Source organism: Podarcis vaucheri (assembly GCF_965113315.1).
Source record: "Podarcis vaucheri genome assembly, chromosome: 3".
In the NCBI taxonomy this organism is placed as follows: Eukaryota; Metazoa; Chordata; class Lepidosauria; order Squamata; family Lacertidae; genus Podarcis; species Podarcis vaucheri.
The window spans coordinates 6,497,402-6,525,294 of NC_138761.1; the positions used below are offsets into that span (position 1 = coordinate 6,497,402).

A 27,893-nucleotide genomic window follows, 5' to 3' on the forward strand; every position below is an offset into this window, starting at 1 on the left:
ATATCCAATGCCCCATTTAGATGACCTGATCGAAGCTATAGGCCAGTGTCATTACATCACCTGCCTAGACTTGACAAAGGGGTACTATCAAGTAGAAATGGATCCCAGGGACCAGGAGAAAACTGTGTTCAGAAGTCCCTTAGGGCTGTTTGAGTTTAAAGTAATGCCCTTTGGCTTAAAGAATGCGCCAGCAACTTTTCAGCGATTGGTGGACAAAATCCTGAACGGATTAAGAGAGTTCACAGTTGCTTATTTGGACGATATGGCTGTGTACAGTCCAACTTGGGAGAGACACAAAGAGCACTTAGGGATGGTGCTACAGCGAATTAAAGAGGCGGGCTTGACCATCAAAGCTAGCAAATGCCAGATAGGGGTCTCGACTATTCAATACCTGGGACACATGGTGGGAGGAGGAGTGATGAAACTTTTAGAGACAAAGGTAGAAGCCATTTCCAACTGGCCTACCCCTACCTCCAAGAAGAAAGTCAGAGCTTTCCTAGGACTAGCCGGTTATTATCGCAAATTTATTCCAAAATTTAACGAAATAGCAGTGCCTTTATCTGACCTAACGCGGAAGAAGGAGCCAGACATGGTTAACTGGACAGCAGCATGTCAGCGGGCGTTTGACGCCTTAAAAAGCGCCTTGACATCACATCCAGTCCTTGTTGCTCCTGATTATGATCGTGAGTTCACCGTCTTCACCGATGCATCTAATGCCGGGATCGGGGCCGTGCTGTGCCAACAGGGAGAGAAGGACGACATGCATCCCATCACCTTCATAAGCAAGAAACTACTGCCAAGGGAAAGACATTATTCGACCATCGAAAAGGAATGCCTTGCCATCGTGTGGGCATTACAGAAACTGAAGCCGTACATCTGGGGCCGAACTTTCACTTTATGTACTGACCATTCACCCTTGCTGTGGCTGAGAACCATGAGGACCAACGGTAAGCTGATGAGGTGGGACCTATCACTGCAAGACTTTAATTTTACGGTTAAAAATGTGAAAGGGACCCTGAACACCGTTGCAGACGCCTTATCCAGAAGACCTGCAATTGAAAGTTAAGTGAATGCTTAAGATGTAACAGGCTTTTGTATATATGTATATTTTACCAGAACCCAGTGTTTGATGTACAAATGTTAGGTGTGAAGTGAAGGGTGAAATGACAGGTTAGGAAATGTTTATTTGCCATAAAGATGTACTGCTGATTGATCAGGAGAATAACTAGGTTAAGTTATCCCTCCTGAGTCAATCTTCTTAAGGGGGGAGGAATGTGGCGTTTGCCTCCTAGGATGGGTCATAGGAAAGGGTTAAAATGGGTGTGATGTGATTGGCCAGTGAGAATTCAAGGGGGGAGTAAAAGTTAGAGTGGGAGGCTTTGAAAGTCAGTTGAGGTTTGGGAGTTGAAGAAGGAAGAGGGAGGATTAGTTTTGGGTTGGCAGAGATGTATTGTGAGAGGAATTGTCAGGTGGAGTCAGATAGATAGTTGGGAATAATCAGTTTGGAGTGGTTAGGAACTAAGATTAAGAAACTGACAAGAGAAAAATAAACTGAAACCATACGCTTGTTCCTGCATTTAAAAATAAACTTGATTATTTGTTAATGTTAACAACTGTCTGGACTCCGTGTGTCCCCATGAGAAGCGGGGTGGTGGCAGCGAAGAAAGCAATCACAGTGGTGGCACAGGGTCAACAGACCATCAAACGTCCAGGGGCCCTGTGTGGTTGCCACAGTAATTAAGTAAGTAAATGGCTTAGTCATCCTCTATGGTGTAAAGGAGAAGGGAAAGGACAGGCTAGCCAATTATTGTTGTGAAAGGTGCCTTTCCTTCAGGTAACCACAAGGGTCCAGCAATGTGATGGGAACAGGTGAGGGGTGAGTTATTTACCTGAGGGATACATCCCCCTGGCACTGCCTATTCTCCTCATAAACTTTTTGTTTGATCCAAGCGATCTCCTTGTGAAACATGAATGCAGCAGATCTGAATGTTTGCGATCTGTAGTTGGGATCCTACTTCTGTGGAAACTGCTATGACTACCAGATTTCAGCAATATCTTCCCAGAAGCATGTGACTTTGGCAACATTCTCCTCCATGTCAGCCTAAGTCAAAATCTTCCAAACAAATTTAAAATATGGGAAGCATAGGTGCAGCCAAGATTTATTTTAGGGGGGTCGGCTATGAAGTTGTGCCTCCGTTTCGTCCTCTTATGAATGAACTTTCCTTTTACTTGTGGACCATGGTATTTGTTCTTCCTCTACACAGCATATGGCCTATCACAAACTGATTGTATCTGCCTCCCATTCATTTGTTCTGCTGTCTTCACTGACATTGGGAGCTGTCCACCACTGTATAATTGTTGCAGAAGGGAACTTCAGCTTAGCAAAGGAGAATCAAACAAGTGTCCAGAGGAAAGTATTATTTCTTCTCCCCGCACCATGCCCCTCTTGTGGCATTTCTTGGATCAATCATTTTCAGGAGCCTCTGATCTGAGTAGCTTTAGGCTACCACCCTAAATGGACATCCCTTCTTGGATTTAGGCAAAGGGAGCCAGTGAACTGAGAAAATAGTTTCATTACGTAAAACTTTTATGATGCCTGCTAACATGAACCATAGGTTTCTTTACAAGTTGATGATCATTTATCTGATTCCAGTTTAACCTCCTTTAATATAGCATTTTTCTGCTATATCCATTTGTTTTCCATTAAACCTTTATTATTTCCTCTATTATGTAAAAACTGCATCAATACAAACTCATCTCTCCTCCCTTCCTCTTCCCTCCATTCTGTGTCTTAGAGCCATTTTATCCCATCAGAAACAGAAATAAGCAGATGTCATAATAAGGTTTTTCATTAATTAAACAACCACTGGCAGTACAAAGTATTTCTAATGCAACCTTTTTATTACACAGAATGTCATTTTGATAGAGCAGTGAGTACCAGCTACCTGTTCCATTCGTTACACAAAGCACCAGTTACTTAAGTGGTCCCTGAATACATGGTACTTTGATTGCAAGCTTAATTGGTTGCACAGCCAGTTGTTTCCATACTTTGTCCATTGCAAAAGACACCTATGGCAGAATCAGGTTAGGGTGGCACATCCCTTATTCCCCCAAATGGCTGTGAACTTTTCCAAGATCAGTGCTGATGATACTGGTGCTTCTCCTCCACTGGCAGAAGCATCAGGGCAGGAGGGGCATCCATGGGCATTGTGCCTGGTTGGGGGCTTCTGCAAGCTTAATTGGTTGCTTTGCTCTGTGAGGTTTTGCCAATTCTTCTTGGTCGAATTCTTCAATCACATGGTATTTGATTGTTTAGATCAATATGCAGTTTCATCTATTGTTTATCTCAGTGGAAAGGGATTACCATAACTGTCCATCCTAAAACTTCAATAGCTGCTGGACATTTGCTCAGTGTGATTTTCTCCCCTCCATCTTGTTTGAATAGCTGAGGGTTTCTTATATTTTTCTTATATTTTTGGGTGGCATATTGTGTGAGTGAGAATTATCAATTAATTAACAAAATATGGGAAATTTCCTCTCAGTACTGTTCTTTCTGGCTAGGCTTCTCGCAAGACTCTGGTCCCAAAGGTCTGCTATGGGTTTTCTCTCTAACCCTTCAAGCTCTACTTCCTCTGACCATGAACCTAAACCCTCTACCAGAACCGACTTTGAGCTCTCTTTCTCTTTGTTATCTTGGCTTCGCTGATCAGAAGGTCGGTGGTTCGAATCCCTGCAACGGGGTGAGCTCCCATTGCTCGGTCCTTGCTCCTGCCAACCTAGCATTTCTAAAGCACGTCAAAGAAAAGTAGATAACTAGGTACCACTCTGGCTGAAAGGTAAACGGTGTTTCCGTGCGCTGCTCTGGTTTGCCAGAAGCGGCTTAGTCATGCGTGCCACATGACCCGGAAGCTCTATGCCGCCTCCCTCGGCCAATAAAGCGAGATGAGCGCCACAACCCCAGAGTTGGCCACGACTGGACGTAATGGTCAGGGGTCCCTTTACCTTAAGTAAGTAAGTAATTAAGTAAATGGCTTAGTCATCCTCTACGGTGGAAAGGAGAAGGAAAAGGACAGGCTGGCCAATTATTGTTGTGAAAGGTGCTCTTCGTTCAGGTAACCGCAAGGGTCCAGCCAAGATTTATTTTAGGAGGGCCTATGAAGTTGTGCCTCCATTTCATGCTCTTCTGAATGAACTTTCCTTTCACTTGTGGACCATGGTATTTGTTCTCCCTCTACACAGTATTTGGCCTGTTACAAACCGATTATATCTGCCTCCTGTTGATGATGTCCTGCTGTCTTTCTTCACAGACATTGGGAGCTGTCCACCACTGTATAATTGTTGCAGAAGGGAACTTCTGCTTGGCGAATGAGAATCAAACAAGTGTCCAGAGGAAAGTATCATTTCTCCTCCCCGCACCATGCCCCTCTTGTAGCATTTTTTGGATCAATCATTTTCAGGAGCCTCTGATCTGAGTAGCTTTAGGCTACCACCCTAAATGAACATCCCTTCACGGATTTAGGCAAAGGGAGCCAGTGAACTGAGAAAATAGTTTCATTACGTAAAACTTGGAAAACTTTTATGATGCCTGCTAACATGAACAACAGGTTTCTTTACAAGTTGATGATCATTTATCTGATTCCAGTTTAACCTCCTTTAATATAGCATTTTTCTGCTATATCCATTTGAGTTTTCCATTAAACCTTTATTATTTCCTCCATTATGTAAAAACTGCATCGATACAAACTCATCTCTCCTCCCTCCATCTTCCCATCCATGTCTTAGAGCCATTCTATTCCTTCAGAAACAGAAATAACCAAAACAAAACTCATTATAGTCATTATGTAGGTTAATTATAGAGCCTGCAAGATTTACAGTTGTCTTAATTAGGTTTTTCATTAATTAAACAACCACTGGCAGTACAAAGTATCTCTAATGCAACCTTTTTATTACACAGAATGTCATTTTCATAGAGCAGTGAGTACTAGCTACCTGTTCCATTCCTTACACAAAGTGTCAATTACTTAAGTGGTCCCTGAATACATCGTCCTTTGACTGCAAGCTTAATTGGTTGCACAGCCAGTTGTTTTCATACCTTGTCAATTGCAAAAGACACCTATGGCAGAATCAGCCTAGGGCGGCACTTCCCGTACTGCCCCAAATGGCCGTGATATTTTCCAAAATCAGTGCTGATGATGCTGGTGCTTCTCCTCCACTGGCAGAAGCAGCAGGGCAGGAGGGGCACCCATGGGCATTGTGCCTGGTTGGGGGCTTCTGCCACCTGGAGCAGCATCCTCACCTGCCTCAAGGCTCTGGGATCAGCCCTGTCTTTGGTTGCTTTGCTCTGTGAGGTTTTGCCAGATCCACATGGTCTAATCCTTAAATCACATGGTATTTGATTGTTTAGATTAATATTCAGTTTCATCTATTGTTTATCTCAGTGGAAAGGGATCACCATAACTGTCCATCCTAAAACTTCAATAGCTGCTGGGCATTTGCTCACTGTGATCTTCTCCCCTCCATCTTGTTTGAATAGCTGAGGGTTAAAAGGTAAAGGACCCAGTCCAGTCGCGAACGACCCTGGAGTTGCTGAGCTCACCTTGCTTTACTGGCTGAGGGAGCCTACATTTGTCCACAGACAGTTTTTCAATGTCATGTGGCTAGCATGACTAAGCCGCTTCTGGCGAAATCAGAACAGTGCACACAAACACCTTTTAATTTCCTGCAGGAGCAGTACCTATTTATCTACTTGCATTTTTTGGTGTGCTTTCGAACTGCTAGGTTGCCAGGAGCTGGGACCGAACAACGGGAGCTCACCATGTAACGGGGATTTGAACTGCCGACGTTTTGATTGGCAAGCCCAAGGCTCAGTGGTTTAGACCACAGCGCACCCATGTCTGTTAGCTGAGGATTAGGTTGCATATATTCCTTGCAAAGGGATCCATATTCAGGTTCAAGCACCTTGCACATGAAAGCACCAGGCCTGAGCATGAAAGCTCAAATGAAACCTCAAAGCAGAGAAGGTTAACTCATCGGCCTTTGGATGTTTCTGATCTGGAGATCACATCACCCCTGATCTTTAGTCACAAATAACAGCGACTCCAAGGAGCGCAGGACAGAAGAGTGAAGCAGCTTCAGAAACAGGGGTTGGAAGGGGGAAAGGGGGCTTAGTCATCTCCTAGGGTGGAAAGGAGAAAGGAAAGGACAGGTTGGCCAATTATGATGGGGTGCAGAGTGGAACATGGCAAGTGGAGCAAGCAGAGAAGCAGAGCCCCTCATGTTTGAAAATATTTTTGTAAGTTGCTTTGAGTCTAGTTAGAAAAAGGTGTTTGCGAAAAAGGATGATGATGATGATTGCAAGAATGAGAACAAGGACAAGAGAGCATGTGAAGATTGCCTTGACTTCAAGTAAGCAAAGAGTCCATCATTTCAACTTTGAAATCTCCTTGCCCTGCATGTCCCACTCAACCTCTTCAATCGGTGGACTTGAATCTTTCTTTTTCTTTTTGGAAGAACTGTTTGAAGCTATTACTACTCCGCAGTGCAATTTCATGGGGGGATTTAGGGGTAACGCATACCCCTAAACATTTTGTGAATCTAAATTTGGCCAGATTAAGAATAATCATTGTGGGAGGTGAGCATGTGAAAAGTCCCCTTCCTTCACGTAACCGCAAGGGTCCAGCAATGTGGTGGGGACAGGTGAGGGGTGAGTTATTTACCTGAGGGATACATCCCCCTAGCACTGCCTATGTGGGGCATTGCATCCTCCTCATAAATGTTTCATTTGATTTAAGCTATCTCCCTCTGAAACATGAATACAGAACATCGTGAATGTTTGTGATCTTGTGTGGAAACTGCTATGACTGACAGAATGCAGGAATGCCTTTGCAGAGGCACGTGATTTTGGCAACATTCTTGTCCACGTCAGCCTAAGTCACAACGTCCCCAAAAAAATTCATTTATGCAATCTGCTTCTCCCTCCCAGCCCTCTCTTGGCAAGCTTTGGGGCTCCATTTGGCTTAAAAGCTGGCTTTGCCTGGCTTTGTCACCACAATTCATCCTGAGCCATGAAGATCCTTCACCTGTGCTTGGCAGTTCTCTCTTTGCTGCTCCTGGCTTCCCCAGGTAAGGGATGGAGAGGAAGAAGACAGAGGGACACCTGCCAGCCTATTATGGGGTGGAAGAGGGAGAGGAGTACAGTTGCTGTTCTGTGGCCTTGCAAAGGAAGCTCACTTTTCTTGCTAGAGATATTTCTTTAGTGGTAAAATTAGCATAAAAATGTATATATCAGACAAAACTGCTTACCAAAGTGTGTCTATTAGGGGATAGATGCACTGTGTTGGTGAATTTCCCCATTATGCCCATAATTGCTATGCAATTTGCCCTGTTATAACCTATATTTTCATGCTATTGTCATGAAATTACACTTTTTCATGTACATTTTTAAAATACATTACTTGGAGGGAGAGCTGCCTTTCAGAGGACGGCTGTGCTTTGATGTTCACATGTTGACTTCATTATGGCAGAGTAATATAAGGAAAAGGGGACATGAGTGGCCCTGTGGTTTAAACTACTGAGCCTCTTGGGCTTGCTGATCAGAAGGTTGGCGGTTTGAATCCCCACGACGGGGTGAGCTCCCGTTGCTCGGTCCCTGGTCCTGCCAACCTAGCAATTCGAAAGCACATCAAGTGCAAGTAGATAAATAGGGACAGCTCTGGCGGGAAGGGAAACGGCGTTTCCGTGTGCTGCTCTGGTTCACCAGAAGCAGCTTAGTCATGCTGGCCACGTGACCCGGAAGCTGTCTATGGTCAAACGCCGGCTCCCAGAGTTGTCTGCAACTGGAATTAACTGTCAAAACAGTCCTTTACCTTTTTATTAATATATGGAAAATGGCATCGCATGTAAAACTGGTAAGGAAAAAGAAAAGGAGCCTCTTCTTTTCTCAGTTTGGTAAGATTTTATGCAATTCTATGCAAATTTATGGAATACGTTTTAGAAAATAAAATTTTGATTTGTCTCTTCCACAGGTCTGCCAATAAATTTGGGGTATAAAGTTTCTAATTAGTGGAAAATGTTTCTTGATGTAATATAGAGCCTTTTATTCTGGGTAGTCCTAGGGGCTCTGATGGCTTCAGTTCCAGGCTTTAGTTTCTCTATAACGTATAAGCCATGTGTGCCTCACTTCTTGCTGTCGTGTTTCGTGGACTGACACCCTCCACTCATGAGCAAATATCTGGAGAAGCACATTTACCATTTCTCCTTGTGAATGTAGCAAGGGTGGTAAACACCAGGGGCCAGTGGCAAGGGGTGGGGTGGGGGGTAGGAGTTGGGATGCCACAGCACCCAGAGCGTCACAGAGCCACTCCTGTTCAAAGGGCTGTGCAGTTGTTCCTCTCTTTCATTCTATTGTGATTTAACTTCCTTCTCCCCACTTTTGTTTGTTTCTCTCTTTGCACAGGATCTGCACAAAACCAGGAACCTCAGAATATTTGGGATTGCTATCATAAGGCCAATGGTTTTTGCTCACCTCAAGGTTGTCCTAATAATTCTAAAAAGATTGGAAGGTGTGCTCCTAGAATTCCATGTTGCGACCGGTAATTTCAGCTTACCAAAAGGTAATTTCAGCTTACCCATTACCCCCTGGATTGATCATTTTAAGTACCCAATGCAGCGTCCCCTAAACTGATCATCCTTTGCCTGCAAGCTCAATTCCCCCATTGCAAAAATAAATATAAAAATACCTATGCCAGAATCAGCCAAGGGTGGCACATCCCATATTGCCGCTTGATGCAAAATGATAATTTCTGCTTTGCCATTCTGCCAGCACGGCTCCTAAGCCCATCTACCTGCTCCTCCTGCCATGGACTGATCTGCCGCTGACACACACCATACCCTGTTGGTTGCAGACACAGAAGCGGCACTACCATTGTTGCCCATTTTAAGCAAGATTGTGCTGAGTTCTTTCGCCACAGGCAGAACCAGCGGGGCAGGAGGGGCACCAATGGGTTTGTTGTCTGGGGGGCTTCTGCCAGCAGAAGCAGGGTCCTCACCTGCCTCATGGCTGGTCCAGCTGTCTTTGGCCCCTTTGCCCTGTGACCTTATGCCAGATCTCCTTTGCCAAATCCCTAAACCACACCAGAGGGGCACATTTAATTTGTTGTGCGGCTTCATCCATTGTTTATCTCAGTGCCTAAGGGATGTCTATTCTGCAGCTTTAACAGATGTTGTGCACTTACTCTGTGTGGTGTCCTGCCCTCCACCGTCTAAGATTACCTCAGTATCACATCCCATACATTCCATGCAAATCTCCCACTTTCAGTTCCAAGCAGATTCATTCTTATTTTATCTTTTAATTAAAGAACTTGAGGCAGTAGACTTTTGTCTTGGGTGTATACAGAGAAATTAGCAACTGGACTGAATGAACCCAAGGGTGTCCGTTCTCTTGTGTTTCTCAAAACACTCCCACAAAATGGGGTGCAAGCTTCCTGTTAACCCTGAACTCTTCTTCAGGGCCACAAAGACAACAAATCCCTGTCGTGCATAACATCCAGTCTGCAGGAGAATATTGGAGACCTTGCAAGCTCACTCACTATTCTGTGCCCTATTTAATTGTACCTAGAAAAGAAAGTCCCCCAGGGGTAAGGATGGGCAAGAGATTGGATTCAATTCTCATTGAAAGGGGAATCTATGTAATTCATAGCTTCTGGAAATGAAAAACTGAAACAGACGTATCCCTAACCAATGGTTTATTATCAGGAAAACTTTCTTGTGGTTCAACATGCCTTGCTTTGTATTTTTGTGTCTCAAACATGGTCACTTTGCTATGAAACCGAGTTAACTGTTGTCTTTTTGTTGCTGGTTTCTATGTTTTAGACGGGAGGAGTGATAGATGCCTTTGGAAAATGGAAGATGCTCCCTCTCTTTGAGAGCTGCTGGATCCCGCTTCATCCCCAGTTAGGGACTTCTTCTCCAAAGCATCCAGATTGAAAAAGCAACATTTTCAAGGCTTACCTGAGCTTGTGCCTTGCAATAAAAGCAGATCCAAAAGCCTTTTCCCTCTGTTTTTCATTTCTAAGCATGAGTGCTATTGCTAGTGAAGCCAAAATGGCACCTTACATCCATGAGAAGGAGGTGTCAGCAAGCATGGTTTGTGGAGAGGCCCAAAACGCCATAAGAAAGGAAGACTAAAAGGGGATGAGGATCTCTCTATACAGTCTAGTGAGTAGGACTGGGCCACAATGTGGAAAATGAAAAGTGGTAAAATATGGAGGGTGGAATGGAAGGGAGAAGAAGAAGTTTCCTTTTAAATAGGAACCAATCTGAGTTGTACTCTTTGAAAAAGTATGCCAGTTGAAATTTAGTCATCCTTCCAAATTCACAGGTCTCTGAATTTTGGGGTTATTGAACTGACCAGACCAGATCTGGAAGTTTCCTCTTATAGATTCTAGGATTACAGGATGGGAAGTAGCCCTGGCTTTTACAGAAACTAGCCCCACAAAGCCCACTCATTACAGTATGTTGGGCATAATTGCATGCACATGTGCCTACCTGGAAGAATTCTTCATCCTAGGATCCCATGGCTTCCAGTTGGGTGAGATAAGAGAATGCACATCCATTCCTCTCGATGGCAACAGAGCTCACTCTTTTAAGATGTAAATGGTGGGTACTTAGCTGAATGGCTATATACCTCCAGACATAATTTTATGGGAGTGGTGCCTTTCCATAGTTCATACCATGCTTGAGGTGGCTTGCAAGATGGAAAATAATAATAATTACAACATAAAAATTTAGTCTTAAATCATTCAAAAACACACAAACTGAACAAATTAGACATAATTTATAGGATCCGAAATAAAGACACTAAAAGGTTTGCTTCTGGAGATCTGCAGACATCCTGACTACACTTAAGATGGGTGGGGTATAAATACAGTGGTGTAGCCTTATTAGACTTTTCTGACTGGTGGGCTCTGTGTTGCTCCCGGACAGGAGGAAGGATGTCAAATGACACCGAGGGTTGGTTCAGAGAAAGAGTTCTTTATTTCTGCTCTCCGGAAAAGCAGAAAGGCACTTGCGTGGTCAGTCCACAGCAAGTCCAAAGAAATGAGAAATTTCATGCAGTATATATATCCTCCTGGCACCCTCTCCCTCCTTCCCCAGGAATCCAACCACGTCAGCCTATACACGCAGGTTGACATCACATATGTTCCTGCTCCGGTATTTTTAACCATAAAAGGGTATTCCTTCCTGTACTTCTGATCATAAAAGGGTATTTCTGTTCTTCTACTCTTGGAGCAAGGGGTCACCAACTCCAAGAACACACTCTGGCACTGTTCCCGGACTAGGTCTGTGCATCTTTGTGCTCTTTGTGGTCAGGATGTAAGATAAGGCCCAGAGTGTCATCCCTGTTCCACTCTGGAATGGACAAAGCCATCCGTCATTACCAGCCTTCATAGACTGATAAGGGAGAGAACTTTGAGCACTTGTTTATACAGCTGGGATTTGGCTCAAGAGCTCAAGTTAAAGCATTTTAGCTAAGGTAAAATAGGGATTTTGGTGCAGTTTCAAACTGCCTGCACTGTCAGTTTTGGGTTTGGGAAACCCATTCCTTCAATGGTACCTCTAGTTACAAACTTAATTATTTCTGGCGATCCATTCTTAACCTGAAACTGTTCTTAACTAGAGGTGTGCTTTCGCTAATGGGGCCTCTTGCTGCCGCTGCGCTGCCGGCACACGATTTCCATTCTCATCCCGGGGCAAAGTTCTCAACGCGTGGTAACTCTTCCAGGTTAGCGAAGTTTGTAACCAGAAATGTTTCTAACCTGAGGCGTTTGTAACTGGAGGTACCACTGTAGTAAAATTATTATTCATAATAAAACAGGATGTCCCTATTTTCATGGAAGGAATTTGGGAGGATTTCTTGAGAACAGCAAGGGACCCTATATGGAGAAAGCAATGGGGAGACTCCATCTGTTTCTCTTCTTCCAAGAATCACAACTATAATTCAGTGTCCCCAACTCTTCCCCCTTGTGTCCTGCCCTGAAGGCCACAGCCTGCTGGCCTCTCTTGCCCATCTGTGCTGTGGCTGGCCTGTTTCTCCTTTGATCTCCTAGTGTAGAGTTTGGAGGTGACTTCTAATCCTAAAGTCCAAGAGAGAAGTGTGAAGAGGAGCAGGAAGATGTAAAACAGGGTGAAAGCTAAGATGTATCAGCCTAAACAACAAAGAGATTCAGAGGTCCACTGAGAGTAGAGGAAGCACACCACTCTAAGGGTGAATCTACACACAGAGGCAGAATTGTCGGGATATCTACTGTTGAGAAGTGAGGCATGCATGGCTTATGAGTTATAGAGAAACTAAAGCCTGTAATTGTACTCATCAGAGACTCAAGGACTACCCAGAAAAAAGGCTCTTTATTGCATCAAAAAACCTTTCCCACTAATTAGACGCTACATGCGCCAAATTTCTTGAGAGAATTGTGGAAGAGACAAATCTAAATATTATTTTTAAAAACATATTCCACAGAGAGGTTAGGCTGGCCCGATTTTGGGTTCCGCCAGATTTTGTGCTGCGTTAAATTTGACAGAAGGAGCCTGTTGCTTTAACATCTCTAACCATGGTGTAGCTATTTGACACCTGGCAACAGAAAGAGAGAAAGTAACCCATGTTCCTGTCTCTACCTGGAACGGATGGGACATGTCTTGGTTGACTGAGTGGCTTAGAGGACTTGTAATGATGTTAATGGACTAATCTTGCTTCTTTTCTGCTCCTGTATACCCTGCTTAAATGCAATGCTTGCAAAATATGATGAGTAAAATGATGTCACGAATGATTCGGCCCCAGATTATAACACTGACATGAGAATACCAGCCAGTGCCTTGGGACGAGCCATAAGGCTGTCCAAAAGAAGAGGAGGGAATGAAGGAATGGGTTTCTGTGTAGTAAGTTTAAAACTGACTCAACCCCCCCCCCCTTTTTGTTTTTTCAAAAGAGAGCACTTTTAAAACTTGAGCTGTTGAGCAAAAACATAAACAAGCTCTCTCCTTTATCAGTCACGGCAAGGGATGGACTTGGCTCTCTAAGGGAACAAAGAAAACACGTCAGAACTTTATCTTGTGTGCTGACCACAAAATACGCGCAAGACCAACGTCCGGGAAAAACACCCAAAGCGTGTTCCTGGAGATTATGACATCTTCCCAGACAAGAGTAGGAAGAGGAAGATCCTTTTATGGTTGAGAGTACCAGAGCAGGAACATATGTGATGTCAACCTGCGTATACAAGTTGACGTGGCTGGGGAAGGGGGAGAGGATGCCTGGAGGATATATATACACTGCATGAAACTTGTCATTTCTTTGGACTTACTGTGGACTTGATCACGCAAGTGCCTTCTGCTATCCAGAGACCAAAATAAGCTCTTTCTTTGAATAAACTCGGTGTCATTTGACTTCCTTTCTCCTTTCCCGGAGCAACGCAGACCCAGTCGGGAAACTCCAATAAGGCAACACTGGCTGTATGCCAAATTGGAAAAATGACAGTTTCACGTCTCAACAGTAGATTTCCCGACATTTCTCCCCCTGTTTGTTGACTCACCCTTAGAGTGGTGTGGTTCCTCCCCTCTCATGGACCTCTGAATCTCTTTGTTGTTTAGGCTGATACACCTTAGCTTTCATCCTGTTTTACAACTTCCTCCTCCTCACACTTCTCTCTCTTGGAGTTTTGCTCCATTTTGAGTGTTACGCTTACATTACGAGTGTTATGCTGAGGACTGTCTTTTTTTCCTATTTATTTTGCCTTTTTGTTTTTGAGGCACTTTTTTGGAATTGTTTTTCTGACTGTTTGGAACACAGTTCAGCTACTGATTGATTGATTGTGCGTTGGCAGCACACTGTTGATTGTTTTCACTTTATGAAACAATGCTCTCATTAGATAGTAAAATTCATGTTAAATTGATGTTTTAGGGGTTGTTTTTAAAAGTCTGGAATGGATTGATCCATTTTGCATTCATTTCTATGGGAAAGCGCACCTTAGTTTTGGAACGCATTTCCGGAACGGATTAAGTTATATGTATAGCCATTCAGCTAAATACCCACCATTTAAATCTTAAAAGAGTGAGCTCTGTTGCCATAGAGAGGAATGGATGTGCATTCTCTTATCTCACCTGACTGGATGCCATGGGATCCTAGGATGAAGAATTATTCCTGGTAGGCACATGTGCATGCAATTATGCCTAATATACTGTAATGAGTGGGCTTTGTGGAGTTAGTTTCTGTAAAAGCCTGGGCTACTTCCCATCCTGTAATTCTGTGGCTGGAGGGGCCGAGAATCTATAAGAGGAAATTTCCAGATCTGGTCTGGTCAGTTTAATAACCCCAAAATTCAAAGACCTGTGAATTTGGAAGGATGACTATATTTCAATTGGCATACTTTTTCAAAGAGTGCAACTCAGTTTGGTTACCATTTAAAGGGAAACTGAACAGAATTTCTTCTCCCTCTCATTCCACCCTCCATATTTTGTCACTCTTCATTTTCCACATTGTGGTCCAGTCCTACTCACTAGACTGTTTTGAGAGATCCTCACCCCCTTTTAGTTTTCCTTTGTAATGACGTCTTAGGCCTCTGCACAACCATGCCTGCTGAAACCTACGTCTCATTGATGTAAGGTGCCCTTTTGGCTTCACTAGCAAGAACACTCATGCTTAGAAATGAAAAACAGAGGGGGAAAGGCTTTTGGATCTGCTTTTATTGCAAGGCACAAGCTCAGGTAAGCCTTGAAAATGTTGCTTTTTCAATCTGGATGCTTTGGAGAAGAAGTCCCTAGCTGGGGATCAAGCGGGATCCAGTGGCTCTCAAAGAGAGGGAGCATCTTCCACTTTTCAAAGGCATCTATCACTCCTCCCGTCTAAAATGTAGAAACCAGCAACAAAAAGACAACAGTTAACTCAGTTTCATAGGAAAGCGATCATGCTTGAGACACGAAAACACAAAGCAAGGCATGTTGGACCACAAGAAAGATTTCATGATAATAAGCCATTGGGTAGGGATAGGTCTGTTTCAGTTTTTCATTTCCAGTAACTATGAATTAAATAGATTCACCTTTCAATGAGAATTGAATCCAATCTCTTGCCCATCCTTACCCCTGGGGGACTTTCTTTTCTAGGTACAATTAAATATGTCACAGAATAGTGAGGGGGCTTGCAAGGTCTCCAATATTCTCCTGCAGACTGGATGTTATGCACCGCAGGGATTTGTTGTCTTTGTGGCCCTGAGGAAGAGTTCAGGGTTAACAGGAAGCTTCTCACAGTATTGTGACAATGTTTTGAGAAACAGGAGAGATACTGGCACCCTGGGATTCCTTCAGTCCAGTTGCTAATTTCTCTGCCAGGACCCAAGACAAAAGTCTACTGCCTCAGGTTCTTTCTTTAAAAGATAAAATAAGAATGAAGCTGCTTGGAGTTGAAAGTGGGAGATTTGCATGGAATGTATGGCATGTGATACTGAGGTAATCTTAGACGGGGGAGGGCAGGACATCACACAGAGTAAGTGCACAGCATCTGTTAAAGCTGCAGAATAGACATCTCTTAGGCACTGAGATAAACAATGGATGAAGCTGCACAACAAATTAAATGTGCCCATCTGGTGTGGTTTAGGGATTTGGCAAAGGAGATCTGGCATAAGCTCACAGGGCAAAGGGGCCAAAGACAGCTAGACCAGCCATGAGGCAGGGAGGACCCTGCTTCTGGTGGCAGAAGCCCCTCAGACAACAAACCCATTATTGCCCCTCCTGCCCCGCTGGTTCTGCCTGTGGTGAAAGAACTCAGCACCATCTTGCTTAAAATGGGCAACAATGGTAGTGCCGCTTCTGTGTCTGCAACCAACAGGGTATGGTGTGTGTCAGCGGCAGATCAGGACATGGCAGGAGGAGCAGGTAGATGGGCTTAGGAGCCGTGCTGGCAGAATGGCAAAGCAGCAATTACCATTTTGCATCAAGCGGCAAAATGGGATGTGCCATGCTTGACTGATTCTGGCATAGGTATTTTTATTTTTATTTTTGCAATGGAGCAATTGAGCTTGCAGGCAAAGGATGATCAGTTTAGGGAACTCTGCATTGGGTACTTAAAGTGATCAATCCAGGGAGTAATGGGAGAAGGGTAGGAGGTGTAATTCTCTTTTGGTAAGCTGAAATTACCTTTGGCAACAGAAATAAGTATAAAAACACCTTCCAATCCTTTTATAATTATTGGGACAACGTATAGGGAAGCAAATACCACTGGCATTATAGCATTGCCTAGCATTCTGAGGTTCCTGGTTTTGCGCAGATCCTGTGCAAAGAGAGAAACAAACAAAAGTGGGGAGAAGGAAGTTAAATCACAATAGAATGAAAGAGAGGAACAACTCCACAGCCCTTTGAACAGGAGTGGCTCTGTGACGCTCTGGGTGCTGTGGCATCCCAACTCCTACCCCCCACCCCACCCCTTGCCACTGGCCATTGGTGTTTACCACCCTTGCTACATTCACAAGGAGAAATGGTAAATGTGCTTATCCAGATATTTGCTCATGAGTGGAGGGTGTCAGTCCACGAAACACGACAGCAAGAAGTGAGGCACACATGGCTTATACGTTATAGAGAATCTAAAGCCTGGAACTGAAGCCACCAGAGCCCGTAGGACTGCCCAGAATAAAAGGCTCTATATTACATCAAGAAACATTTCCCCACTAATTAGAAACTTTATACCCCAAATTTATTGGCAGACCTGTGGAAGAGACAAATCAAAAGTTAAAATTCTAAAACGTATTCCATAAATTTGCATAGAATTGCATAAAATCTAACCAAACTGAGAAAAGATGAGGCTGCTTTTGTTTTTCCTTACCAGTTTTACATGCGATGCCATTTTCCATATATTAATAAAAAGGTAAAGGACTGTTTTGACAGTTAATTCCAGTTGCAGACAACTCTGGGAGCCGGCGTTTGACCACAGACAGCTTCCGGGTCACGTGGCCAGCATGACTAAGCTGCTTCTGGTGAACCAGAGCAGCACACGGAAACGCCGTTTCCCTTCCTGCCGGAGCTGTACCTATTTATCTACTTGCACTTTTGAATTGCTAGGTTGGCAGGACCAGGGACCGAGCAATGGGAGCTCACCCCGTCGTGGGGATTCAAACCACCAACCTTTTGATCAGCCAGCCCAAAAGGCTCAGTAGTTTAAACCACAGGGCCACTCATGTCCCCTTTTACTTATATTACTCTGCCATAATGAAGTCAACATGTGAACATCAAAGCACAGCCATCTTCTGAAAGGCAGCTCTCCCTCCAAGTAATGTATTTTAAAAATGTTCATGAAAAAGTGTAATTTCATGACAACAGCATGAAAATATAGGTTATAACAGGGCAAATTGCATAGCAATTATGGGCATAATGGGGGAAATTCAGCAACACAGTGCATATATCCCCTAATAGACACACTTTGGTAGGCTGTTTTGTCTGATATATACATTTTTATGCTAATTTTACCACTAAAGAAATGTCTCTAGCAAGAAAAGTGAGCTTCCTTTGCAAGGCCACAGAACAGCAACTGTACTCCTCTCCCTCTTCCACCCCATAATAGGCTGGCAGGTGTCCCTCTGCCTTCTTCCTCTCCATCCCTTACCTGGGGAAGCCAGGAGCAGCAAAGAGAGAACTGCCAAGCACAGGTGAAGGATCTTCATGGCTCAGGATGAATTGTGGTGGCAAAGCCAGGCAAAGCCAGCTTTTAAGCCAAATGGAGCCCCAAAGCTTGCCAAGAGAGGGCTGGGAGGGAGAAGCAGATTGCATAAATGAATTTTTTTGGGGACGTTGTGACTTAGGCTGACGTGGACAAGAATGTTGCCAAAATCACGTGCCTCTGCAAAGGCATTCCTGCATTCTGTCAGTCATAGCAGTTTCCACACAAGATCACAAACATTCACGATGTTCTGTATTCATGTTTCAGAGGGAGATAGCTTAAATCAAATGAAACATTTATGAGGAGGATGCAATGCCCCACATAGGCAGTGCTAGGGGGATGTATCCCTCAGGTAAATAACTCACCCCTCACCTGTCCCCACCACATTGCTGGACCCTTGCGGTTACGTGAAGGAAGGGGACTTTTCACATGCTCACCTCCCACAATGATTATTCTTAATCTGGCCAAATTTAGATTCACAAAATGTTTAGGGGTATGCGTTACCCCTAAATCCCCCCATGAAATTGCACTGCGGAGTAGTAATAGCTTCAAACAGTTCTTCCAAAAAGAAAAAGAAAGATTCAAGTCCACCGATTGAAGAGGTTGAGTGGGACATGCAGGGCAAGGAGATTTCAAAGTTGAAATGATGGACTCTTTGCTTACTTGAAGTCAAGGCAATCTTCACATGCTCTCTTGTCCTTGTTCTCATTCTTGCAATCATCATCATCATCCTTTTTCGCAAACACCTTTTTCTAACTAGACTCAAAGCAACTTACAAAAATATTTTCAAACATGAGGGGCTCTGCTTCTCTGCTTGCTCCACCTGCCATGTTCCACTCTGCACCCCATCATAATTGGCCAACCTGTCCTTTCCTTTCTCCTTTCCACCCTAGAATATGACTAAGCCCCCTTTCCCCCTTCCAACCCCTGTTTCTGAAGCTGCTTCACTCTTCTGTCCTGCGCTCCTTGGAGTCGCTGTTATTTGTGACTAAAGATCAGGGGTGATGTGATCTCCAGATCAGAAACATCCAAAGGCCGATGAGTTAACCTTCTCTGCTTTGAGGTTTCATTTGAGCTTTCATGCTCAGGCCTGGTGCTTTCATGTGCAAGGTGCTTGAACCTGAATATGGATCCCTTTGCAAGGAATATATGCAACCTAATCCTCAGCTAATGGATGTGGGTGGCGCTGTGGTCTAAACCAGTGTTTCCCAACCACTGTTCCGCGGCACACTAGTGTGCCGCGAGATGTTGCCTGGTGTGCCGCGGGAAAAATTAAAAAATTTGAAAGATTTTTTTTTTAAAGTCAAATTTTCGATTGGGGCGCTGTCACTAGATGACCCCTGGGGTTCCCTCCCTCCCTCCCGCTCTGCGCCTCCCTCCTCCTCCTCCTCCTCCTCCTCCTCCTCCTCCGGCGAGGCCCTTCGTGGCTCTCGGCCAAGGCTTGGCGGCTGCCACTCACTCACTCGCTCGCCCACCCGTCCCTCCATCCCTGCACCCGGCCTCTCCCCCTCCGTCCCCGGCACGGGGGCTGCCGGGATCCGTAGTCCCCTCGCCCTTGGGCTCCGCGCCCGCGCGGGGTGCGCGAACTACGTTTCCCAGCGTGGCCTGGCGGGCCGGGCGTTTTGTTTGAAGCGCTCTTCGCCCGGCCATGGAATGAGCGCAGCGGCGGCGGCCGGGCGGGCAGGGGCTCTTCCACGCAGACCCCGCGCAGCCTGCCTGCGCCCCCGCGGAGATCGGGCGGCAGGATGGAGCCCGGGGATCCCCGCGGAGGCGGAGCGGCGGAGGCGGAGGCTGCCCCCGAGGTAGGGCTGCGTCGGGGTGTGTGTGTTATTTTTGCAATGCTGCATCCGCGCCGGAGGGGATGCATCGGACCGCGGGGAGACCCCTTGGCGGGCGTGCAAGGCAATGCATGCGTGCAGGCGTTGCATGGAGTGCAGTGCAATGCAATGACAACGCGGCGCTCCGGACTTGGCAGGTGAGGGGGGGTCCCCAGTGGGCGGCAGAGAGAGCCGGGAGGGCGAAGGGGAGCCGGGGGGGGGGAGCAGCACTGCTCCCCGAGCCGAGCCCGGGGGGAAACTTCGGCGTCGTTGTGCCGGGTGTTGGAAGCGGAGGCTGGCGGGGGCCCCTCACCTGCAAAACCTGGTCGCCTCTCATATATTTCGTGCATTGCATTCATCGCCCGCTTTCTCCTCCAAGGAGCTCCCGGGGGCGCGCGTGGTTCTCCCCGTGTTATCCTCGCAACAACAGCCCTGCGAGGCGGGTCAGGCGAGTGGCCCAAGGGAGCACCCAGGGATTGTCCTGGCCAGGTGGGGTGATTTGAACCCTGCTCTCTGCCCGGTCTTCGTCCTCATTTAGCCCCCACATGTGCATGACTGAGGTTTCCCCCCCTCGTCTTGGCTATGGTGTGAGTCTGTGCTGTTAATTAATGGGGTTCTGCCTTCGGAGAAGATGAGCCAGCCCTCAAGGAGGTGATTATGTAATTTGCTAGCAATTCATGTCCCTCCCGGCGTGACGCTGCGCGCTGACGTCACGGGGCTGTAATGGTGGTGTGCCTCGATATTTTTTTCATGAAACAAGTGTGCCTTTGCCCAAAAAAGGTTGGGAAACACTGGTCTAAACCACTGAGCCTTTGGCTTGCCAATCAAAATGTTGGCAATTCAAGGTCTAAGATTTACTGCATGTACAACTATAAAAGAAAATGTGATGAAAATTATGTATCGATGGTATGTAACACCGGTGAAACTAGCAAAAATGTATAAGACAAGTAATAAATGTTGGAAATGTAAAGAAAAAGAAGGTACATTTTATCACATGTGGTGGGAATGTAAGAAGGTAAAAAGCTTTTGGGAAATGGTATATAATGAATTGAAGAAAATGTTGAAATATAGATTTGTTAAGAAACCAGAAGCATTTTTATTAGGCATTACAAGCAATGAGATAAATAAGAAAGCAAAGAAGTTATTTTTATATGCAGTGACAGCAGAAAGAATACTGATGGCCCAGAAATGGAAACAGGAGGAGCTACCTACGATAGAAGAATGGAGAACAAAAATGATGGACTATGCAGAATTGGATAGAATGACAGGAAGGATCCGAAATCGACAAGATCAAAGATTTACAGAAGATTGGGGAAAATTTATTGAATATTTGCAAAAACTAAGTGATAATCAGATTACGTTTGTAAGTTTTAATGAAGCTCTGTGATGGGAAAATGTCAAAATAAGTATTTAAAAAATGGATGGAATTTACAATAATAATATAAACAATAAGGTAGAAATGTGCGAAAAGTAAAAATATGAAGGATTTGCAGACAAATTGAGGGAAGTCAAAAAAGAGAAAGAAGATGTAATTAAGATGTATGGAGTGTATAATTTTGTTTTGTATTTGAAAACATATATATATATATATATATATATATATATATATATATATGCTTTCGTAGATTTTCACGGGTACAGGAATGCAGGTTTTGGTGTCTTCGGGTGTCTTCCCGTGTAAGAGTCGGGGTGTCTGTGCGACTCTTACACGGGAAGACACCCGAAGACACCAAAACCTGCATATATATATATATATATATATATATATATATATGTAGGTTTTGGTGTCTTCGGGTGTCTTCCCGTGTAAGAGTCGGGGTGTCTGGGCGACGTTTCGACGAGGTCTCACTCGTCATCTTCAGGCTGGTGCTTTCGGCTTCTTGTTACTGGAACAGAGCAGGATTTGGTGTTTGAGTTCCTATAAATACTGTAGAGGGGTGTGGTTTATAGCCTCCAACATTCTGGTCAGAGAGGAAGTTCCTAGATTAGTATGTCTTTTCTTCTTTTGTTCCTTAATGCTTGAGGGATATCTTGAGTGATTTCATGAGTGATATTCTGAATACCACTTAGGTGGGTCATTGAGTGTGGATTAGTTGCTAAAGTTTTCGTGTCTTGACCTTTTGAGCTTGTGAAGAGTTTTTCTGAGAAGATGGCTGTGCTGCATTTAGTTTTGCTTTGGCTTGGCTTCGTGTATAGGGGCGAGCTGTGATTTTGTGCCCTGTGCCAGCCGGATCTGTGTAGGGATTGTAGGGGGGTGCAGTATCCGGAGGTGCCACTATAGTTTGGCTACTGGATGGAGTCTGTAATTTGTATGTGGAGAGGGTCTGGGTTTGGGTCTGGTGTGGTTGATTGGTGACGGCGTTCTGTGTGCCTTTGGTTCTGGTGTCGGTTTTTGTGGGGAGGGCTAATTTCCAGATGTCTGGCAGGCGGGACGTGTCGTCACGTTTGTTCATGTTGTGAGGGTGTTTCTCTATCTCGATGGCTTCCATGATTATTCTCTTGTGTTGATGTTCCATGTTAAAGAGCAATTTGGAATCTGCAAAATTAATTTCGTGTCCTGTTTCTTTCATGTGTTGGAAAAGAGAGGAAGTTTTTTCTTCTTTTTTGACGGCATTCTTGTGTTCTGCGATACGTGCATTTATTCGTCTGTTTGTTTGTCCAATGTACGTGGCTGGGCAGACTTTGCAGGGTATTTCATAGACCCCTTGATTTTCCAGCTGGATTTTGTCTTTCGGGTTTCTGAGGATATTGGCTATTTTTTGGTTGGTGCAGAAGGCTGTTTTGATATTGTGTTTATGGAGGATTTTGCTAATTTTGTCTGTAGTGCCCTTGATATAAGGAAGGAGGGCCATGCCATTGTTTTCTTCTGTGTCTTGGTTTTTAGGGGGTGTTTCTTTTTGGATTAGCTTCGTAACTCTGTTTTGCTGGTATCCATTGGCGATTAACACATTTGAGAGATTCTGTAACTCAGTTGTCAAGTGGTCTTTGTCAGCCAGGCGTTTGGTTCTGGAGATGAGAGTTTTGGCTACGGAGTTTATTTGTGCAGGGTGGTGGTGTGATTGTGCATGTAAGTAGCGGTTGGTGTGTGTTTTTTTCCACACACCAACCGCTACTTACATGCACACACACACACCAACCGCTACTTACATGCACACACACACACCAACCGCTACTTACATGCACAATCACACCACCACCCTGCACAAATAAACTCCGTAGCCAAAACTCTCATCTCCAGAACCAAACGCCTGGCTGACAAAGACCACTTGACAACTGAGTTACAGAATCTCTCAAATGTGTTAATCGCCAATGGATACCAGCAAAACAGAGTTACGAAGCTAATCCAAAAAGAAACACCCCCTAAAAACCAAGACACAGAAGAAAACAATGGCATGGCCCTCCTTCCTTATATCAAGGGCACTACAGACAAAATTAGCAAAATCCTCCATAAACACAATATCAAAACAGCCTTCTGCACCAACCAAAAAATAGCCAATATCCTCAGAAACCCGAAAGACAAAATCCAGCTGGAAAATCAAGGGGTCTATGAAATACCCTGCAAAGTCTGCCCAGCCACGTACATTGGACAAACAAACAGACGAATAAATGCACGTATCGCAGAACACAAGAATGCCGTCAAAAAAGAAGAAAAAACTTCCTCTCTTTTCCAACACATGAAAGAAACAGGACACGAAATTAATTTTGCAGATTCCAAATTGCTCTTTAACATGGAACATCAACACAAGAGAATAATCATGGAAGCCATCGAGATAGAGAAACACCCTCACAACATGAACAAACGTGACGACACGTCCCGCCTGCCAGACATCTGGAAATTAGCCCTCCCCACAAAAACCGACACCAGAACCAAAGGCACACAGAACGCCGTCACCAATCAACCACACCAGACCCAAACCCAGACCCTCTCCACATACAAATTACAGACTCCATCCAGTAGCCAAACTATAGTGGCACCTCCGGATACTGCACCCCCCTACAATCCCTACACAGATCCGGCTGGCACAGGGCACAAAATCACAGCTCGCCCCTATACACGAAGCCAAGCCAAAGCAAAACTAAATGCAGCACAGCCATCTTCTCAGAAAAACTCTTCACAAGCTCAAAAGGTCAAGACACGAAAACTTTAGCAACTAATCCACACTCAATGACCCACCTAAGTGGTATTCAGAATATCACTCATGAAATCACTCAAGATATCCCTCAAGCATTAAGGAACAAAAGAAGAAAAGACATACTAATCTAGGAACTTCCTCTCTGACCAGAATGTTGGAGGCTATAAACCACACCCCTCTACAGTATTTATAGGAACTCAAACACCAAATCCTGCTCTGTTCCAGTAACAAGAAGCCGAAAGCACCAGCCTGAAGATGACGAGTGAGACCTCGTCGAAACGTCGCCCAGACACCCTGACTCTTACACGGGAAGACACCCGAAGACACCAAAACCTACATTCCTATACCCGTGAAAATCTACGAAAGCATATATATATATATATATATATATATATATATATATATATATATGTATATGTATATATATATATATATATATGTTGGCAATTCAAATCTCCATTACAGGGTGAGCACCCCTTGTTCAGTCCCAGCTCCTGGCAACCTAGCAGTTCGAAAGCACGTCCAAGTGCAAGTAGATAAATAGGTACCGCTCCGGGTTAAAGGGAAACGGTGTTTCTGTGTGATGCTCTGATGTCGCCAGAAGCGGCTTAGTCATGCTGGCTACATGACCCAGAAAAACTGTCTGCGGACCAACATCGGCTCCCTCGGCCAGTAATGCGAGATGACCGCCGCAACCCCAGAGTCGTCTGTGACTGGACTTAAACAGTTCTTCCAGCTTCAAACAGTTCAAAGAGCTTCAAACAGTTCTTCCAGAAAAAAAGATTCAAGTCCATTGATTGAAGAGGTTGAGTGGGACATGCAGGGCAAGGAGATTTCAAAGGTGAAATGATGGACTCTTTGCTTACTTGAAGGAAGGGCAATCTTCACATGCTCTCTTGCCCTTTTTCTCATTCTTGCAATCATCATCATCATCATCATCATCATCATCATCATCATCATCCTTTTTCCTTTTTTAACTGGACTTAACTGTCAGGGGTCCTTTACATTTACCTTTTAATCCTCAGCTATTCAAACAAGATGGAGGGGAGAAGATCACAGTGAGCAAATGCCCAGCAGCCATTGAAGTTTTAGGAGGGACAGTTATGGTGATCCCTTTCCACTGAGATAAACAATAGATGAAACTGAATATTAATCTAAACATGCAAATACCGTGTGATTTAAGGATTAGACCATGTGGATCTGGCAAAACCTCACAGAGCAAAGCAACCAAAGACAGGGCTGATCCCAGAGCCTTGAGGCAGGTGAGGACGCTGCTTCAGGTGGCAGAAGCCCCCAACCAGGCACAATGCCCATGGGTGCCCCTCCTGCCCTGCTGCTTCTGCCAGTGGAGGAGAAGCACCAGTACCATCAGCACTTATTTTGGGCTGCCATTTGGGGCAAAACGGGAAGTGCTGCCCTAGGCTGATTCTGCCATAGGTGTCTTTTGCAATGGACAAAGTATGAAAACAACTGGCTGTGCACCCAATTAAGCTTGCAATCAAAGGACGATGTATTCAGGGATCACTTAAGTAATTGATGCTTTGTGTAAGGAATGGAACAGGTAGCTAGTACTCACTGCTCTATCAAAATGACATTCTGTGTAATAAAAAGGTTGCATTAGAAATACTTTCTACTGCCAGTGGTTGTTTAATTAATGAAAAACCTAACTATGACAACTGCTTATTTCTGTTTCTGACGGAATAGAATGGCTCTAAGACACAGAATGGAGGGAAGAGGGAGGGAGGAGAGATGAGTTTGTATTGATGCAGTTTTTACATAATGGAGGAAATAATAAAGGTTTAATGGAAAACTCAAATGGATATAGCAGAAAAATGCTATATTAAAGGAGGTTAAACTGGAATCAGATAAATGATCATCAACTTGTAAAGAAACCTGTTGTTCATGTTAGCAGGCATCATAAAAGTTTTCCAAGTTTTATCTACTTTTCTTTGACGTGCTTTAGAAGGAGGAAGGAAGTCAAATGATACCGATTTGGTTCAAAGAAAGAGTTTATTCTGCTCTCTGGATAGCAGAAGGCACTTGCGTAATCAAGTCCACAGCAAGTCCAAAGAAACGACAAGTTTCATGCAGTGTATATATATCCTCCAGGCATCCTCTCCCCCTTCCCCAGCCACGTCAACTTGTATACGCAGGTTGATATCACATATGTTCCTGCTCTGGTACTCTCAACCATAAAAGGATCTTCCTCTTCCTACTCTTGTCTGGGAAGATGTCATAATCTCCGGGAACACGCTTTTGGTGTTTTTCCCGGAAGTTGGTCTTGCGCGTATTTTGTGGTCAGCACATAAGATAAAGTTCTGACGTGTTTTCTTTGTTCCCTTAGAGAGCCAAGGCCATCCCTTGCCGTGACTGATAAAGGAGAGAGCTCGTTTATGTTTTTGCTCAACAGCTCAAGTTTTACGCACTTAAAAGTGCTCTCTTTTGAAGGGGGGGGGTTGAGTCAGTTTTAAACTTACTACACAGAAACCCATTCCTTCATTCCCTCCTCTTCTTTTGCACAGCCTTACGGCTCGTCCCAAGGCAGTGGCTGGTATTCTCATGTCAGTGTTATAATTTTCCATATATTTACGAAAAGGTAAAGGACTGTTTTGACAGTTAATTCCAGTTGCAGACAACTCTGGGGTTGTGCGCTCATCCTGCTTTACAGGCTGTGGAAGCCGGCGTTTGACCACAGACAGCTTCCGGGTCACGTGGCCAGCATGACTAAGCTGCTTCTGGTGAACCAGAGCAGCACACGGAAACGCCCTTTCCCTTCCCGCCAGAGCAGTACCTATTTATCCACTTGCACTTTGATGTGCTTTTGAATTGCTAGGTTGGCAGGAGCTGGGATCGAGCAATGGGAGCTCACCCCGTCGTGGGGATTCAAACCACCAACCTTCTGGTCGGCAAGCCCAAGAGGCTCAGTGGTTTAAACCACACGTCCTTTTTTCCTTATATTACTGTGCCATAATGAAGTCAACATGTGAACATCAAAGCACAGTTGTCCTCTGAAAATCAGCTCTCCCTCCAAGTAATGTCTTTTAAAAATGTACCTGAAAAAGTGTAATTTCATGACAATAGCATGAAAATATAGGTTACAATAGGGGAAATTGCATAGCAGTTTTGGGCATAATGGGGAAAATTCAGCAACACAGTGCATATTTTCCCTAGTAGACACACTTTGGTAGGCAAATAATTACCACAAAAGATATTACCACTAAAGAAATGTCTCTAGCAAGAAAAGTGAGCTTCCTTTGCAAGGCCACAGAACAGCAACTGTACTCCTCTCCCTCTTCCACCCCATAATAGGCTGGCAGGTGTCCCTCTGTCTTCTTCCTCTCCATCCCTTACCTAGGGAAGCCAGGAGCAGCAAAGAGAGAACTGCCAAGCACAGGTGAAGGATCTTCATGGCTCAGGATGAATTGTGGTGGCAAAGCCGAATGCCGTCTTTTCAGTCAAATGGAGCCCCGAAGGTTGCCAAGAGAGGGCTGGGAGGGAGAAGCAGATTCCATAATTTTAATTTCTTTGGGACATTGTGACTTAGGCTGACGTGGACGAGAATGTTGCCAAAATCACGTGCCTCTGGAAAGGCATTCCTGCATTCGGTCAGTCATAGCAGTTTCCACAGAAGTAAGATCACAAACATTCAGATGTGCTGTATTCATGTTTCAGAGCGAGATAGCTTGATTCAAACGAAACATTTATGCTGAGGATGCAATGCCCCACATAGGCAGTGCCCGGGGGATGTATCCCCCAGGTAAATGACTCACCCCTCACCTGTCCCCATTGCATTGCTGAACCTTTGCAATTAGCTGAAGGAAGGACACTTTTCACATGCTCGCCTCCCACAATGATTATTCTTAGTAGTAATCAGTTCTCCCCCCCCCCTAAAAAATGTTTAGGGGTACTCTCATTTTCCTACTCATATTGAAATACAGCTCCTCAATCTGGCCAAACTTAGATTAAAAAAATGTTTAGGGGTATGCGCACGCCTGCATCCCCCCAGGAAATAGCACTGGTAGTAGTAATAGCTTCAAATAGTTCTTAAAAAAAAATAAAAAATTCAAGTCCATCCTTTTTCTAAAACACCTTTTTCTAACTAGACTCAAAGCAACTTACAAAAATATTTTCAAACATGAGGAGCTCTGCTTCTCTGCCTGCTCCACCTGCCATGTTCTCTCTGCACCCCATAATAATTGGCCAGCCTCTCCTTTCCTTTCTCCTTTCCACCCTTGAAGATGACTAAGCCCC

At 44.6% G+C, this 27,893-nt stretch overlaps 2 long non-coding RNA genes across 7 annotated transcripts in view; one reads left to right on the top strand and one right to left on the bottom strand.

Moving 5' to 3' along the window:
• Window positions 1-27,893, bottom strand: part of LOC309529692 — a 50,083-nt gene that overhangs the window by 11,123 nt on the left and 11,067 nt on the right. Inside the window, exons 2-4 of one of the 3 annotated variants that reach the window (XR_014218324.1) lie at window positions 17,639-17,778; window positions 16,180-16,312; window positions 14,716-14,892 (exon numbers count right to left, since the gene is read on the bottom strand). This is a non-coding gene — a long non-coding RNA (uncharacterized lncRNA). Of the gene's footprint in view, window positions 1-14,715; window positions 14,893-16,179; window positions 16,313-17,638; window positions 17,779-27,893 lie in introns of those variants that run through there. The other 2 variants (XR_014218323.1, XR_014218321.1) reach the window with 2 other exon arrangements.
• Window positions 62-10,044, top strand: LOC309529712. 4 transcript variants are annotated; one of them, XR_014218354.1, is made up of 3 exons: window positions 62-1,741; window positions 8,456-8,612; window positions 9,871-10,044. It is a non-coding gene; the product is annotated as an uncharacterized lncRNA (long non-coding RNA). The 4 variants fall into 4 exon arrangements; XR_014218355.1 differs by lacking the exon at window positions 62-1,741 and adding an exon at window positions 3,907-4,112; XR_014218356.1 differs by lacking the exon at window positions 62-1,741 and adding an exon at window positions 6,450-7,122.